Source organism: Elephantulus edwardii, unplaced genomic scaffold (assembly GCF_000299155.1).
Source record: "Elephantulus edwardii isolate Elephantulus edwardi_28Jun2011 unplaced genomic scaffold, EleEdw1.0 scaffold00101, whole genome shotgun sequence".
Taxonomy (NCBI): Eukaryota; Metazoa; Chordata; class Mammalia; order Macroscelidea; family Macroscelididae; genus Elephantulus; species Elephantulus edwardii.
In genome coordinates, this window is record NW_006399851.1 from 8,451,774 (window position 1) to 8,468,247 (window position 16,474).

Genomic DNA, 16,474 nt, shown 5'->3' on the forward strand with positions numbered 1-16,474 from the left:
CATGTAAATTGGTATCCCATTGATTCCTGGGGCCTTATTTTTTGCCAATGTCCTCCTTTCAGCTTAAACATCTTCCTTCCTTACCATTGGCTCTTGAAGACATGATATTTTCTGAAATAGTTCAGTGTCAGCCAGTTGTTTTAGATGCAGTGATTTCTGTGCATTCCTTCTACCTTCTTTTGATGCTTCCGGAATCTTTCAAGATTTTGCCCACATCATGTCCAAATATTACAAGTCGAGATTTGAATTTGTTTTTCAATTCTTTCAGCTTGAGAGATGTTGAGTGAGTTCTTCCCTTTTGATTCTCCAATTCTAGGTCTCCGCACTGTCTTTTTCCCCAAGTAGTGAGTGGCTGGTAGATTTGAACTGCTGACCATTTACTTTTTCATGCACTCCATTGCTAACCAAAAGTTGGAAGTTTGAACCCACCTAGTGGCACCTTGGAAAAAAGACTTGGCCACCTACTAGATATCCTGTTATAGTTTTGATTAATTTGTGACAGAACTTCAAAATCAAAGAGCCTGTGGTAGTTGAATTAAAACATTGGTTCCTGTCTCTAGCCCCTCCCCATCACTGTCATATTTAGCACCCAAGTACCATACTGGTGGCTTCTGAGTGGGCTCAGACTCATGAGGTCCCTGTCTGGATTGTCATCATTATACACTGCTGAGTCTGAACCAACTCACAGCTGATGCTGCAATGTGTTTTCAAAAGAAGCTAATAACCCAGGAGGAGACTGCTCATTGGAGCAGCTGGGGGATGTGTACTAGAGAAAGGCTTTCAATATCAGGATTTTCTGTAATAAGTGACCAACTCTTTTTTTCTAAGGTGCCTCTAACATGGGTTCAAATTCCAAACTTTTTAGTTAGCAATGGAGCACATTAAAGCTAAAGTTCAGCAGTTTGAACCTATAGGTTGGAAGAAAGTTAGTTTCCTGCTGTAGAGATTTGCAGCACTGGATTCCTGGCAGGGAGTGACCATGAGTCAGACTCAACTCCCCACAGTAGGTTTGTTTGGGTTTGCAGTACCTCAGTAATGGGGTATTTAAACATTTTGTTGAGTGGCATTTTATATTAGTAAGAAGAGTTCTTCAAGTTGCAGCTTCCAGAGTTCAAATTGCTCCAACTAAATCTTGGATGAGTCACTTAACTTTAAATAATTCTCCTTTTTCTTGTCTTTCAAGTTGGGCATATAATGGTGGCTTTGTCATCGGGCGTTGGAAGGATTAAATAAAGCATGTGAAGTGCTAGAATAGTGCCCAGTACATGGCAAAATGTTATTTCAGTCGCTGGACAATGACTATGGATGATTGAAAGGATAGAAAGAGAATTGATGCCTTTGAGCTGTGAAATAAGAGTTGAATATAACATGATTGGCTAGGAGAACAAACAGGTCTGTCCTGGAGATGGTGAAACCAGGCTGCTCCTTGGAGGCAAGGATTCTGAAGCTCCATGTGACATACTTTGGGCTTGTTGTAAGGAGGGACCAGTCCTTGGAGAGGGACTTCATGCTTAGGAGGGTGGAGGGACAGTGCAAGAGAGAAAGACCCTCGATGAGATAGATTGACTAATGCAAGTAGGTATGTCAGAGACAATAAGGTTGGCACAGGATAGAGCAGGCTGTTGTACATAGTGTCACTATGAGTCACAGGCAACTCAATGGCGCATAACATCAACAACTGAATACTGACAGCAACATTGCCGTCTTTAACTGCTCTTCACTGAGAGCTTTGATGAAGTGGTAAACAGAATGTTTGGAAGCAAGCTCTGGTGGCAGAGTTGTAAGGAGTTGTACTAACAACTCAAAGGCACAGGATTCTAATCCACCAGTTGCTCTGAGGAAGAAAGATGGACAATATCCTCATGTGCGATTTACTGCCTCTGAAAACACACTGGCGGGGAGTGGGGGTTAACGATGCATCAGTTCAGACTCAACGGTACATAGCAACAACAAAAAGCAACAGGAAGGAGCTCTAGTGGTAAGGCACTACTGAGACTGGTACACTACGCAAAAGCACCAAACAACGACATTCGTCTTTGGGCCTGTGGAGTATAGAATGAAGCAGATGGCCAGTAACCATCTGTGGCGTTTAATAAGAATTTTAAAACTCACAATACTTTTCATTTAAATTCACATTTTACTGTCCTTTGTTGTAAGCATCACTCCTTGTTGCCTTTCATTTTGCTGCCCTCTGGTGGGCAACTGTTTTCTCTAAGTTATGAGCATAATTAAGCAAAATAATTGTTAGGCGCTACTGAGTCAGTAACCCCATGAACAACAGTTCTGAATCCTGTTCTGTCCTGTGCCATCCTCATAAATTCAGACATACTTGAGCCCATTGCAGCAGTCACTATGTCAATCCATCTGCCTAAGGGCTTTCCTCTCCTTCACCAACCCTCCATTTTCTAAGCATGATGTCCCTCTCTACGGAACTGCCACTCCTAGCAACATGCCCAAAATATGTGAGACAAAGCTTTGCCATCTTTGTCTTCAAGGAGCACTCTGGCTACACTTTCTCCAAGACATTTGTTCTTTTTTCCCCCCATTGAATATTCAATGGTTTTTCTCCAAAACCACAAGTCAAAGACATCTATTCTTCTTTTGTCCTTATTCATTGTCCAGCTCTCAAATGCATAGCAAGTGACTGGCAAGACCATATCCTGAGTCCACGAACTGACATCATTGCTCTTTGGTAATTTTTAGAGGTTCCTAACTGCAGATTTTCCCCAATGTAATAGGTTTCCTGATTTTCCTGATTGCTGATACTATGATGATTGTAGATCTAAGTAAGATGAAGTCATTGAGAGTTTCAATCTTTCCTCCATCTAGTATAATGTTGCCTATCAGTCCAGTAGTAAGAATTATTCTTTTGGTTTTTTTTTTTGGTCATTGAGATGTAATCAATATTGAAGGTTGTAGTATTTGGTCTTCTGCAGCCAAGTGCACCAAGTCCTCCTCACTTTCAGAAAGGAAGGTTGTATCATCTTCATGAAACAGGTTGCTGATAAGTCTTCCTCCAAACCTGATGTCACAATCTTCTTAATAGAGTCCAATTTCTCAACTGATTTGCCCAACATACAAATTCAAAATGTGTGGGGAGAGGATACAAACCAGACATACACCTTTCTTGATTTTAAACCAAAAGTGTTCCTTTGCTCTATTTAGACAACAAACTCAATTTTGGTCTAATTTCACATGAACACAATTAAGTGTTCTAGATTTCCCATTCTTCTTAATGTTAGCCATAATTTGTTATGATCCACTCAATCGAATACGTAAGCACAGTCAATAAAACACATAGAGACATTCTTCTGGTATTCTCTACTTTCAGCCAGGATCCTTCTGATGTTAGATAACATCCCTGATGCCATTGCCTAAACTGCTGTATGTTAGACTGCCAATCACATGGTCAGTGGGTTGAGTACAACAGCTTCTTTGTAGAAGAAATAGGAGTAGCTGGCTCCTTGGACACATGATAGAGGGTCACAATGAGTTGGAATTGAACCAATGGTAGTGATTTTTCTTTTTAAATCATAGACTCAGGGAGTCCTGGTAGAAAGGTGAAGCACTTAGCTTCTAACTTACAGTTAGTTGAAATCTAACTGAAATACTCCATCATAAAAAAAGACTCAGTGGTTTACTCCCATAAATACTACAAAACTCAAACCCACAGATGTTGAGCCAATTCCAACTTATGAAAAAGCTCTATTGGTTTCCAAGGTGTAAATCTTAATGAGAGAAAATTGCCTCCATTTTCTTCCACACCACTAGTGTGCATTCCTATAAAAATTACCGACCAGGTTATCATGTTGCTATGAGTTGGTATCAACTCATCAGCTCACAACCATAGGCTGTGGAATAAAAAACCAAACTAAAAAGTGGCTTTATGGAGTTCAACTAGAATCATTAAATGTGATGTAGAGGAATAGACTTAGGGTAGGACAACAGCAGAATGTGTTTAGGAAATTACTTGTATATTTGAAAGTAGTTGTGATGGAATAAATTTTTTTAAAAAACAAATTAGGTTCTGGTAAGCTATTCTGACTTCATAGTGACCTGTGAGCACCAGAGTAGAAGTATGCTCCTGTAAGCTTCAACAGCTGATTTTTCAGAAGTAGATCATGAGGGTGCTCTGGTAGCTTAGTGTCAAGAAGCTGTACTCCAATCCCAGAGGTGCACAGTTCTAATCCACCAGATGCTCTGCTGAAGAAGGAGGGACAATCCTCTCCTGTAGCAGTCAGATCCGATTTGACAGTACACACACACAAAATAATAAAAAATAAAATAAAATAAAAAAGAAGTAGATCATGAGGCACCATTGGGACAGTGAAAAACTCCAACCTTGCAATTATCAGCCAAGGCCATTAACTGTTTGCAACACTAAGGGACTTCTATGGTAGGATTAAAAAAACTCATTGCATCTAGTCAACTCCTGCTGATAGAGACTCTATAGGATAGAGAAGAACTGCTTCATAGGGTTTCTTGAGATGTCAGCTTCATGAGAACAAACAAGACTTTTCTCTACTAAATGGCTGGTGGATTCAAACAGCAAATCTTGCAGATAGCAGCCAAATGCTTAATCACTATGATCCTTTCTTATTGTTGTTGTTAGGTGCCATCGAGTCAACTATGAGTCGTAGCAACTCTATGAACAACAGACCTGAACCTTGCCTTATCCTGAGCTAATCTCACTGTCTCCAACACATCTGTCCCCATTACCACAGTTACTATGTCAATCCATCTCAGCCAGGGTCTTCCTCTCCTGAACTGAGTCTCCACCCTTCCAAGCATGATGTCCTTCTACAAGGACTTTCTACAAGGACCTGCATGTACCTCCTGGCAACATGCCTAAAGTATGTATATGAGACAGAGTTTCAAAATGCTTGCCTCCAAAGAGAGACACACACACACACACACACACACACACACACACATACAGAGAGAGAGAGAGAGAGAGAGAGAATGATTTAGATAGGAGTGGCATCCACTTCCATAATAGCTTGCCTCCGGAAACCCTATGAACCTTGAGAGAGGATGAAAGGCACCCAAGCATCAAAGACTCTCCTTCATAGGGTCACTATGAGTTGCCTTCAACTCGATGGCACTTAACAACAACAACAACATGCACACACATATATATTTATATATATACGCATTATATATATATATATATATATATATATTTATGAATTTTTATAAACAATCGCTTACACTTCATTGTTAATCAAAAAATGTCCAGAAAGTTTACACCCAGCTTTCAAGTAAATGAAAAAATACTTACCCTCCAGAATCCAACTGCTCCAAAAGTGAGGAGGACTAGAAGATCAAGGAATGCAGCCTTCAGTATGGATTGCAACTTAATGTCAAGAAAACAAAGATTCCCACTGGACTGATAGGCAGCATCATGATGTATGGAGAAGAGAGTGAATCTGTCAACAGCTTCATCTTGCTTGTATCCACAATTAACACCCTTGGTATCAGCAGTCAGGAAATAAGGAGACATATTGCACTTGGAAAATCTGTAATTAGGGTTCTCTCCAAATTATTGAGAAATAATGATGTCAGTTTAAGGACTAAGGTGCATCTGATTCAGGCCATGATCTTTCCAGTTACTTGCTATGTGTCACTGAGGTGGGCAACGAATAAGGATGACAGAAAAAGAATTAACACCTTTGAGCTGTAGTGTTGGAGAAGAGCACTGAACATCTCATGGAAGGCCAAGAGAACAAACAGATATGTCTTGGAGAAGGTGTAGCCAGAATGCTTTTTGGAGGCAAGAATGATGAGGCTTCGCCTCACATACTTTAGGCATGTTGGTAAGAGGGGCTGTTCTTTGGAGTAGGGCATGATGCTGAGAAGAGTGGAGGGTTGGCAAAGGAGAGGAAGGCCCTTAACCAGATGGATTGACACGCTGAGTGTTGCAATGGGCTCTTGTGGGTCAGGGAGTATGAGGATGGCACAGAATAGAACAAGGTTCAGATCCTTTGTTCATAAAGTCACTGTAAGTTTTACTCTACTTGACAGCACCTAGAAATAACAACTTGTCCTCCGACTAAAATCAGCAAAAGAAATGGGGGCAAAGTTTGTATTTCTTGGTTTTATTAATAGCAATGAAGTGATGACAAGTAAACAAGAAATTATATATCAATATCTAAAGCAAAGTGGAAACTTATAAAGGGAAGAAGAACCCTGAATCCATTTTTAGCCTGAGAACATTTTTCCTTGAGATAGTGAATTTAAATTATGAATTTTAGAACCTCTAGGTCATGGGCCAGGAAATTAAAAGATGGATTGCTTTGGGAAAGTCTGCTGTAAGAGACCTCTCCAGATTACTGAAGAGTAACAATATCAGTCTAGAGACTAAGGTGTGCCTGATACAGGCCATTGTCTTTGTAATCACTTGCTAGGCATCAGAGATCTGGACAATGTCTAGGGATGACAGAAGGAGAATTGACGTCTTTGAGCTGTGATGTTGGAGAAAAATATTGCATATACCATGGACTGCTAAGACAACAAACAGATTTGTTCAAGAGATGGTGAAGCCAGGCTGCTCCTTGGAGGCAAAGATTCTGAAGCTTTGTCTGACATACTTTGGACATGTTGCAAAGAGGGATCAGTCCTTGAAGAGGGACGTGATCCTTGGGAGGGTGGAGGGACAGCACAGGAAAGGAAGACCCTCCATGAGGTGGACTGATTCAGTGACTGGGGTAATGGGGATAGATGTGTTGCAGACAATGAGATTGGCACAGGATAGAGCAGGGTTTAGGGTTGTTGTAAATAGAGTTGCTATGAGTCGCAGGCATCTCGACTGCACATAACATAACAACAACAAGCCAAGGGGATGGAATCATCTTGGGTAATGCAAATGGTTAAATGCTCAAGTTACTAAGTCAAAGGTTGACAGCTTGAATCCACCTAGAAGTGCCTTGGAAGAAAGATCTATGTTTTGTTATAGATTTATTATTCCAAATGACTTTCCTAGCCATGGTCTTTGATTTTCATCACATAATTCTGCTGTTAGGGACCTCTCTAAAGTACTCAAGAGCAACGGTGTCTCTTTGGAAACGAAGGTGCTCCTGATACAGGCCATGGTCTTTGCAATCACTTGCTATGCATCAGAGAGCTGGACAATGACTAGGGAGGACAGAAGGAGAATTGACGCCTTTGCGCTGTGGTGCTGGAGAAGAGTATTGAATGTACCATGGACTGCCAGGAAAACAAACAGATTCATCCTAGAGAGGGTTAAACCAGGCTACTCCTTGGAGGCAAGGATTCTGGGGCTTCATCTGACATACTTTGGACATGTTGCAAGGAGAGACAAGTCTTTGGAGAGGGACATCATGCTGGGTAGAGTAGACAGACAGCGCAGGAGGGGAAGACCCTCTATGAGATGGATTGATTCGGTGACTGGGGTAATGTGGATGGGTGTGTCAGAGGCAATGAGATTGGTACAGGATAGAGCAGGGTTTAAGGCTGTTGTGCATAGGGTCGCTATGAGTCGCAAATGACTCGACAGCACATAACAACAACAACAACAACCTGTGTGAGAAACTGAAATAGAGTGAATATAAACAATCACTGCTTGCTGAAAAAGGAGGATCTGAACCACTTGCTGTAGAAGAGCAAAGACTACTTTCAATACGTATTTTATTGCATCATCAAGGAAACAAAGGTCCTTACCACTGAGCCAATAGGCAGCTTTGTGATAGAGCAACGATTGAAATTGTCAATGGTTTCATTGTACTTAGACCCACAATCAACACCCTTGGTGCCAGTCAGGCAATCAGGAGAAGTATTGCTTTGATCAAGTTCGCTGTTGGAAACCTCTCTAAAATACTGAAGGGCTATGATGTCAGTTTGAAGACTAAAGTGCCTAATTCAGACCATGGTCTTTTCAGTCACTTGCTATACATCTGAGAGCTGAACAATGAATAAAGGTGACAGAAGAAGAGTGGATACCTTTGAATTGTGGTGTTTCAGAAGAACACTGAATATCCCATGGATTGAAAAACAAACAAACAAAAAACAACCCGAAGCCAAAAACCAGACATGTTGTTGAAAAGTACATCCAGAATGCTCTTTGGAGGTAAGAATGGCAAGGCTTCAGCTTACGTATTTTGGCCATATTGCTAAAAGAGGCCGTTCCTTGGTAAGAGATATCATGCTTAGAAAAGGGGAGGGTTGGCAAAAGAGAGAAAAAACTCCAACAAGGTGGTTTGACAGTGACTGTAAAAATGTGCTCAAGTGTATTAGAGATGATGAGAATGGCACAGGATAGGACAGGATATAGGTCTGACGTTCATAGGGTCACTATGACTTTTACTTGACTTGCTGCATCTAAAACCAACTTAACTTGGGAATGACTAGAGAACATTATGCTTAGTGAACTAACTCAGTCCCACAAAGATAAATATTGTATAAAACTGTTATCTGACTGGTAACTACAGAACAATTTCACTGATTTCACATGCAAGCAAGATTTTACTGAAAATTATCCAAAAACGACTGGAACAGCACATCAACAGAGAACTACCAGAAGTCCAGGCTGGTTTCAGAAGGGGTCGTGGTACTAGAGATATTGTAGCTGATGTTAGATGGATCTTGGCTGAAAGCAGGGAATACCAGAGGAATGTCTATCTGTGTTTCATTGACTATGCAAAGGCATTTGACTGTGTAGATCATAACAAACTGTGGCTGACTCTGAGAAGAATGGGAATCCCAGAACACTTGATAGTTCTAATGCGAAACTTATACTTGGACCAGGAGGCAGTCATCAGAACAGAGCAAGGGAACACTGCATGGTTCAACATTGGGAAGGGCGTACGCCAGGGATACATCCTATCTCCATACCTTTTCAACCTATATGCAGAACAGATTATCCGGGAGGCTGGGCTCTATGAGGAGAAGTGTGGGGTCAGGATTGGTGGACGATTTATCAACAATCTCCGTTATGCGGATGACACAACCCTGCTTGCTGAAACTGAGGAGGACCTGAAGCACCTGCTGCAGAGTGTCAAGGACTGCAGCCTACAATATGGATTGAGGCTCAATGTCAAGAAGACAACGATTCTCACCACTGGACCAATCGGCAGCATCAGGATGGATGGTGAAGAGATTGAGATTGTACACAGCTTTAGTTTGCTTGGCTCCATAGTCAACAGTCTTGGCACCAGCAGCCAGGAAATTAAAAGGCGCATTGCCATGGGAAAGTCTGCTGTTAGGGACCTCTCCAAAGTGCTGAAGAGCAGTGGTGTCTCTCTGGAGACTAAGGTGCGTCTGATACAGGCCATGGTCTTCGCAATCACCTGTTATGCATCAGAGAGTTGGACAATGACCAAGGAGGATAGAAGGAGAACTGATGCCTTTGAGCTGTGGTGCTGGAGAAGAGTACTGAGAATACCATGGACTGCTAGGAAAACAAATAGATTTGTCCTGGAGAGGGTTAAACCGGGTGGCTCCTTGGAGGCAAGGATTCTGAGGCTCCGTCTAACTTACTTTGGACATGTAGTGAGGAGAGACCGGTCCTTGGAGAGGGACATCATGCTTGGGAGGGTGGAGGGATGGCGCAGGAGAGGAAGGCCCTCTATGAGGTGGATTGATTCAGTGACTGGGATAATTGGGATGGGAGTGTCAGAGACAGTGCGATTGGTACAGGACAGAGCGGAGTTTAGGGCTGTTGTACATAGGGTCGCTATGAGTCGCAGGCGACTCGACGGCACATAACAACAACAACAACAACAAAACTGTTATTGTAGAATGAATATGAGGATCCAGGAGGGGTGGGAGAGGCTGGAAGCAGAGAGATGTTGACGTGCAGGGGGAGGGGAGGATTAATCATTGGATTGTACAATTTGATGAGCAGGGGGGTGAGGGAAATGGAAAGAATTTGTTTGAATTTGTATTTGAGTTTTGTAAATAAACTAGTAGGAAAAAAAAAGATGGAAAAACAAAAACCAAAACAACAACTTATCATGGAATTTGTCTGTTTTCCATACCATCAAGTTTAAATTAAGCAAGTTTAGCAATGAAAGAGGAATCAGAGAACATAGGTTACAGCCATTGACACTAGAGATTCTTTCTCCAGTCAGACCTAGACTTACATGACAGCTGCATCAGCATCAGCATCAGCATCAGCAGAGAACTGTGAGGTTCTGACATGAACAGAGCTGAACCTGGGACTGCTACTCCATGGAATCAGAGCTACAGGGTTCTTCCCAACCTTGCTAGAGGAATGGAGGGAAATGTCATAATTGGCAGGAATAAAAACTTCATAACACTGACCTAAACCATGAGGCTGAAAGGCAAGTCTTCCAAGCGAGTTTGAAAAGATGTCCTGACTGTGGAATTGTATCCTGTTGCCAACCTGGATTGCCACCTGCTATATTTTCTTGTAAGCCCCAAAACTGTGAGTATGGTTCTTTGAGATCTGTGTGGCCATTTCAATAGATTTGGGGCTCAGTAGCAGAGCAGTAAAATTGGTGTTAGAAGTAGGTGTGAGAGCGTGGGAGACATAGTTGACCTTATGAGAACTCCCTTTGTATGTGGATGTTGCTGATGGGTACTGTTTCTCTTTGTGAAGTTAATAGAAGATAGGCTTGCCTGTCCTCTGCTGCCTAAACTCCTTTTATAGCCTGACAATCTGCATCCACAAAAGTCATAGCCATTGGATACCCTATGGAGCAGTTTTCTAAAACACATGGGATCGATGTGAGTCAGAACAGACTCCTCAAGCACAGAAAAGCTGAAAAAACACGATTCCAGAGCCTTGTGAAGGTAGGGTGACTGCAGGATTCCACAGCGAGAAGATTGCAAGTCTCCTTGGTGTTGAGCAGAGTAAGGAGTGAAAAGATTAATTGAAAACTAAATCATAATCTGCAGATTTTACACATTTTCAGGCTAAATTCACAGCATTATCAGTGGTAGAACCCTGGTCACAGGATGCAAAAAGAGATACTAGGCAAATTCTAACCAAAATAAAACTGGTGTCACTGAATTAATATAAAATTAAATAGACTTGAATACAAAATAACATATAAGTGATAGAATGCTTCCATAATGATGGTTGATGTTGTTGTTAGGTGCCAAGGAGTCAACTCCTCCTCCTCTTCTTTACAGGAACCCTATGAACAATGTATCTGAATTTTGCCTTATCAAGCACCATCCTTATCCCTGCCATCTTCAAGTACACAGTGTTAGTATCTATGTCAGTCCATCAAATTAAGGATCTTCCTCTCTTTCACTGACCTTTTCCAGCATAGTGTCTCCCTACAAGGACTGGATCCTCCTGAAAATATGGCCAAAATAAATAAAACAAACTTTCACCATCCTTGCCAGTAAGGATCACTCTGGTTGCAGTTTCTCCAAGACAGGTTTGTTCTTCTGATAGTTCATGGGATGTTCAATACCCTTCTCCAACACCACAATTCAAAGGCATCAGTTCTTCTGTAATCCTTATTCTATGGCCAAATTTCAAATGCATAGGAACTCATTGAAAAAAATGTGGCCCAGTGCCTCTCTGGCAGTTTGAATCCACAAGAAGCTCTTACGCTTCAGTTCTAGAATGCAGTTCAGTTAATTGAAAATAGATCTTGCTTTTAAGATTTGTTAGCTGGGATCAGAGCTATGCTAATCTAAAAGTTGGTGGTTCAAACTCACCCAATAGGACTCTGGACAAAAGGCCTGGCAACATGATTCTGTTTAGATTGCAGCCAAGATAACCCTATGGTTCTATTTAGAACACTTGGAATCTCTGTGAGTTGGAACCTAATCTACAGTGGCTAAAACAACTACAACTGAGGCAAAATTTTTCTGACTACTCTGACATTATTATTGATACTGTCATGTGTTGAACTGGTTCCAATTCAAAGAGACCCTATGCACAACACAACTAAACATTGCCCTGTCCTATACCATCCTCACAATTGCTGATCTACCTGAAGTCATTGCAGCCATTGTGTCATTTCACCTTAATGAGGGCCTCTCCCTTTTTCACTAAGGCTCTACTTTGCAAATCATCATGTCCACTCCAGAGACTGACCTCATCTGGAAAAAAAACTCTCAAAAACAACAGCAAAAAAATCTAACACACACACAAAATCAGGCCCAAATCAGCACTCTCTTGGGTTTCCAAGACTATAAATCTTTACAGGAATAGATAGCCTAATTTTTGTCTTACAGCATGGCCCTTGGATTCAAAGAATCAACTTTTTATTAACAACCCAATACATGTTGTTGTTGTTAAGTGCCATCAATTTGTAGATGACTTATAGTGACCCTATGAATGAAAGATCTGAACACTCATAACTTTCATAATTTCTCCAAGTTTGTAGAGTTTATGGAGGCAAGCTATTTCGGAAGTGGATGCCACTCCTACTTTTTTTTTTCTTGACCCCAGAGTAAAGATGACTTTTATTTCCTTTCTGGGGAAAGGAGGGCTAGGGATGTGTCCCCACTGCACACCACCCTAGGAAGGAGCACCCCAGAGGATGAGGCTGGAAGAGCAAGACTAGCATTCAGGAGGGCTTCCCAGTGTCCACTTCAGTCCCTCGGCTGCAGGGGTGTGCTCTGGGCAACTCCTACTTTTAAGTTTGTTTTAATCGGGGAGCTCCACCAAACACTGTTCACCATGGGTAACCATTATTACATTTGACACATCAGTGTCACAGTGTTTAGCATCACAGCAACCACAAGTTACCTGTGTACAGCATATGGACAGACAAGTGCTATACCACTTAGAAGAATGTTTGATCAAAAACAACTAAAACCAGGCATAAGGGCCACAGATTAAAATCACCTACCTTTAAAGCATTAAATTATCAGATTTCCTTGGTCTGTCTTGATAGCAGGTTTAAAGTACAGGAAATGAATTCTTACCATCAGTGCTTCTAAGGAGCATTCTGACTTTGTTTCTTTTAAGACAAATGCTTGGTTGTTAGCAATCTGTAGTATATTGCCAATACTATAATTGAAATTCCTCAATTCTTCTGCTATCTTCCTATTCACTCTCAGAATTTTACATGCAGATGAGATATGACAGTTGAAAAAGTCATATATTAGATGCACCTTAGTCCTCCAAGTTACTTTTTAAAAAATACTTCAAAGGTGTCTTTTGTGGTAGAAGTGCCTATGCAATATGTCATTCAACTCCCTGTCTATTATTTCCTTGGACATTGATTGTGAATCCAAATAAAATAAAATCCTTGACAATTTATATATTTTCTCTATTTATCATAGTGTTGCTTATGGGTCCCATTATGAAGACTTTTGTTTTCTTTGTGTTGAAGTATAATCTATACTGAAAGCTGTAATCTTTGATTTTTCATCAATATATGCTTCAAGTCCACTTTACTTTTTCAGCAAGCAAGATTGTGGCATTTACATATCCCAGTTGTGAATGAATGCTTGTCAACCTGTGACGCTGAAGGACACACCTTGGTGCACATCTTTCCCATTCTTACCATGCAATATCAGCAGTTTCCCTTTGTTTCTGTATGATTTCTCTCCCTGAGTTTTCACTAATTATGAGATTTTCTAATATGGGTGCTGGTAAAAGGCACTACTTACCCCAACCCTGTGGATATGATCCCCTCTAATTTCTTCAGGTGATTCTTTCTCTAAACTCATATTATTTTCTGCATGAATAATCAGTACTTTGCTAAAAACTTGAAGGATATCCTCTGCATGTCTCTGAAATTGTCTCTATATTTTTCTTGCATCTTAGTAGTCCATGAACTCTAGGATCTTGAACTCCCTGGAAGGTCAACTCTCTCTCCATCTCAAGGAGTCCACCAGACCATCCCTAGGTCCCCTCAACCTACACCAAATTTTAGAAACATTCTCAGGACAGCTGAAGCGACAATTGGGCATACCTGATTTGTTTATCCTCTGTCACTGAATGGTTGTATTTTATTTCCTGATGTCCAGTGTCTTAGAAACCATGATTTTACATATTTGATCAAGTTTTCTGTCATTGTTTAATCTAGGAGGATAAACTTGTTCTCGTTTTGCCATCTTGACCAGAGTGAAGAACCCATATTTTTTTACTTTTTAAATTTTCTTTATTCATTTTTAAAACCAAGTTTGTAAGAATGAATTTTTAGAAGATATCTATCCAAGTAACAATGCCTTTGATAAAGGCAGCTTGGATCATGCACAAGACATACATGAATTTAGAATCGTGAATGCTTGAAAGGCATTGTGGCAGAAATCACAGCTGAGTTGAATAGTGCAGTATTTTTACAGAAGGCAGAATATTTTAACTAAAGCAACACCACTCACCAAATCACAAAGACAGGAAGTTAACAGTGTGCATATGTAGAAAGTGGGAGTGGGCCCGGAGCAGCTATGTGGGTACAATGAAAGATAAGTCTTAAATCAAAGTCAAAAGTCAAAATTAAAGTCAAAAGGATTGAACATGGAAAGGTCAGGAAACCTGGACCAAGAATGATCAATGGAGAAATTACACAGATCAAAGAAAGCCCTTTTTATCAATCTGTCTCCATGACCTGGAAATGGGAGAAACTTGGCAGCAAGAGGAACCAACCGTCTGGAGCTGCTTGAAGCTTTTGCAGAGGGAAGGAGTGATGGGTGTCTTGGCAGCCAACCACATGCAAAAGAAGGAGTAACATGCAATTCAGATTGGGACATCTGGTGGCCCCTCCTGAAGAATATGCCTAAAGTGTGTGAGACAAAGTTTCACCATTCTTGCCTCTAAGAAGAACTCTGATTGCATTTCCTCCAAGACAGATTTGTTTGTTCTTTTTGCAAACCATAAGATATTCAATACTCTTTTCCAACGGTACAATTCAGAGGGACTGATTTTCAGATAGATACGAAGCAATTGAAAATGCCATTGTTTGGATCAGATGTTACTTTAGTTTCCAAACAGGTATCTTTGCTCTTCAGCACTTTGAAGTGGTCCCTGATGGCAGATTTCCTCAGTGCAACATGTTTTTTACTTCTTGACTGCTGCTACTATGGATGTTGATTATGGGTCCAAGTAAAATGAAATCCTGCACAACTTCACTCTTTTCTCCATCATGATGATGGTGAGAACATGTGTTTTCTTGATGTTGAGATGTAATCCACGTGGAAGGCTGTTTTCTTTGATCTTCTGTATCAAGTGCTTCAAGTTCTCCTGACTATTAGCAAGCAAGGGTGTGTTATCTGTATAATTCTGGCTGGTTTTTTGTTAAAAAAATGCTTTTATTTTATATTGGTTTGCATACAAAATTCATATAGACTGTGTTTTATTCACATCCATTGATTTTCACACATTCCTTCATTCACATTGTGCTTCATATGGCCATTCTATACATTGAACCTTATAAAAGGGATCACCATTATTCTATGTATAATGTAGGCTGTTGATGTGTCTTTCTCTAATCATGATGCTACATTCTTCTTCACGTAGGCCGGGTTAGATTTGCTCAGCATACAGATTTAAAAGGTATGGAGAAAGGATATAACCCTAGTGCACACTTTTCCTGATTTTAAACCATGCAGTGTTCTCCTCTTTTTGGACAACTATTATTTAGTCTATGCATTTATTGCACCACTAAGTGAAACCACAATTAAGTATTCTGGGATTCCTATTCTTCTCAGTGTTATCCATAATTTGTTATGTTCCATAGAGTCAAATGCCTGGAAGTATATGGGCATACACCGGAAAAGGAGGAAAACAGAGAACTGGTTTGAGAATGAACTCTGTTATTTGCAGGTAGGCTGAATGAGAGGTAACCAGAACTATTCACATGGCAATATCTAGAAGGTGTTATAGATTGTATGTTTGTGGAAAAAAGGTACGACTAAAGCTACTGTGAAAAAGAAATTCTGTCATATGCAGTAAAATCCCAAACAAAGGACACGTTGATAGTCTCTTTTGGCAGTTTCCTGTCCTAGAAATTCTGCTCTGTGCCATTTTCATTGAGAGCAGCAGAGGGCAGCAACACTAGACATTTGGGATGCTCTTTGTACTGTGAGCTGTTGTGGCTGTTTTGTTTTGGGTTGGGGTTATTGTTGTTGTTATTCTAGTTGAGTTAAGACTCTGACTTAAAGTGACCCTATGAACAACAGATTGGAACCCTGTCCTAACTAGCTCCATCCTCAGGATCTCTGATATTTTCTAACCCATTGTATAAATAATATATACTGCATTGGAACAGATGAGGTAGAGTACTGTTTAGGAGGAATATATTATTAGGTTTTATTGTCATGACAACAGTCCAGAATGAAAGCTGCATAGTGGAGTGGGGGGATTGTATAACAATCAAAGAATTTTATTTATTTATTTTTTGCTGGTCAAAGAGAAAAGCGAACAGGGAGGGAGAGGTGGGCAGGGAGGAAATTGTGCGACAACGAATTAATGGAAATCCAAAACAAAACAAGCAAACAAACAAAAGCCAACCTTGCTACATGGAAGGATGGAGGGTCAGCACAAGAGAAGAAGACCCTGAATGAGAGGGACTGAGGTAGT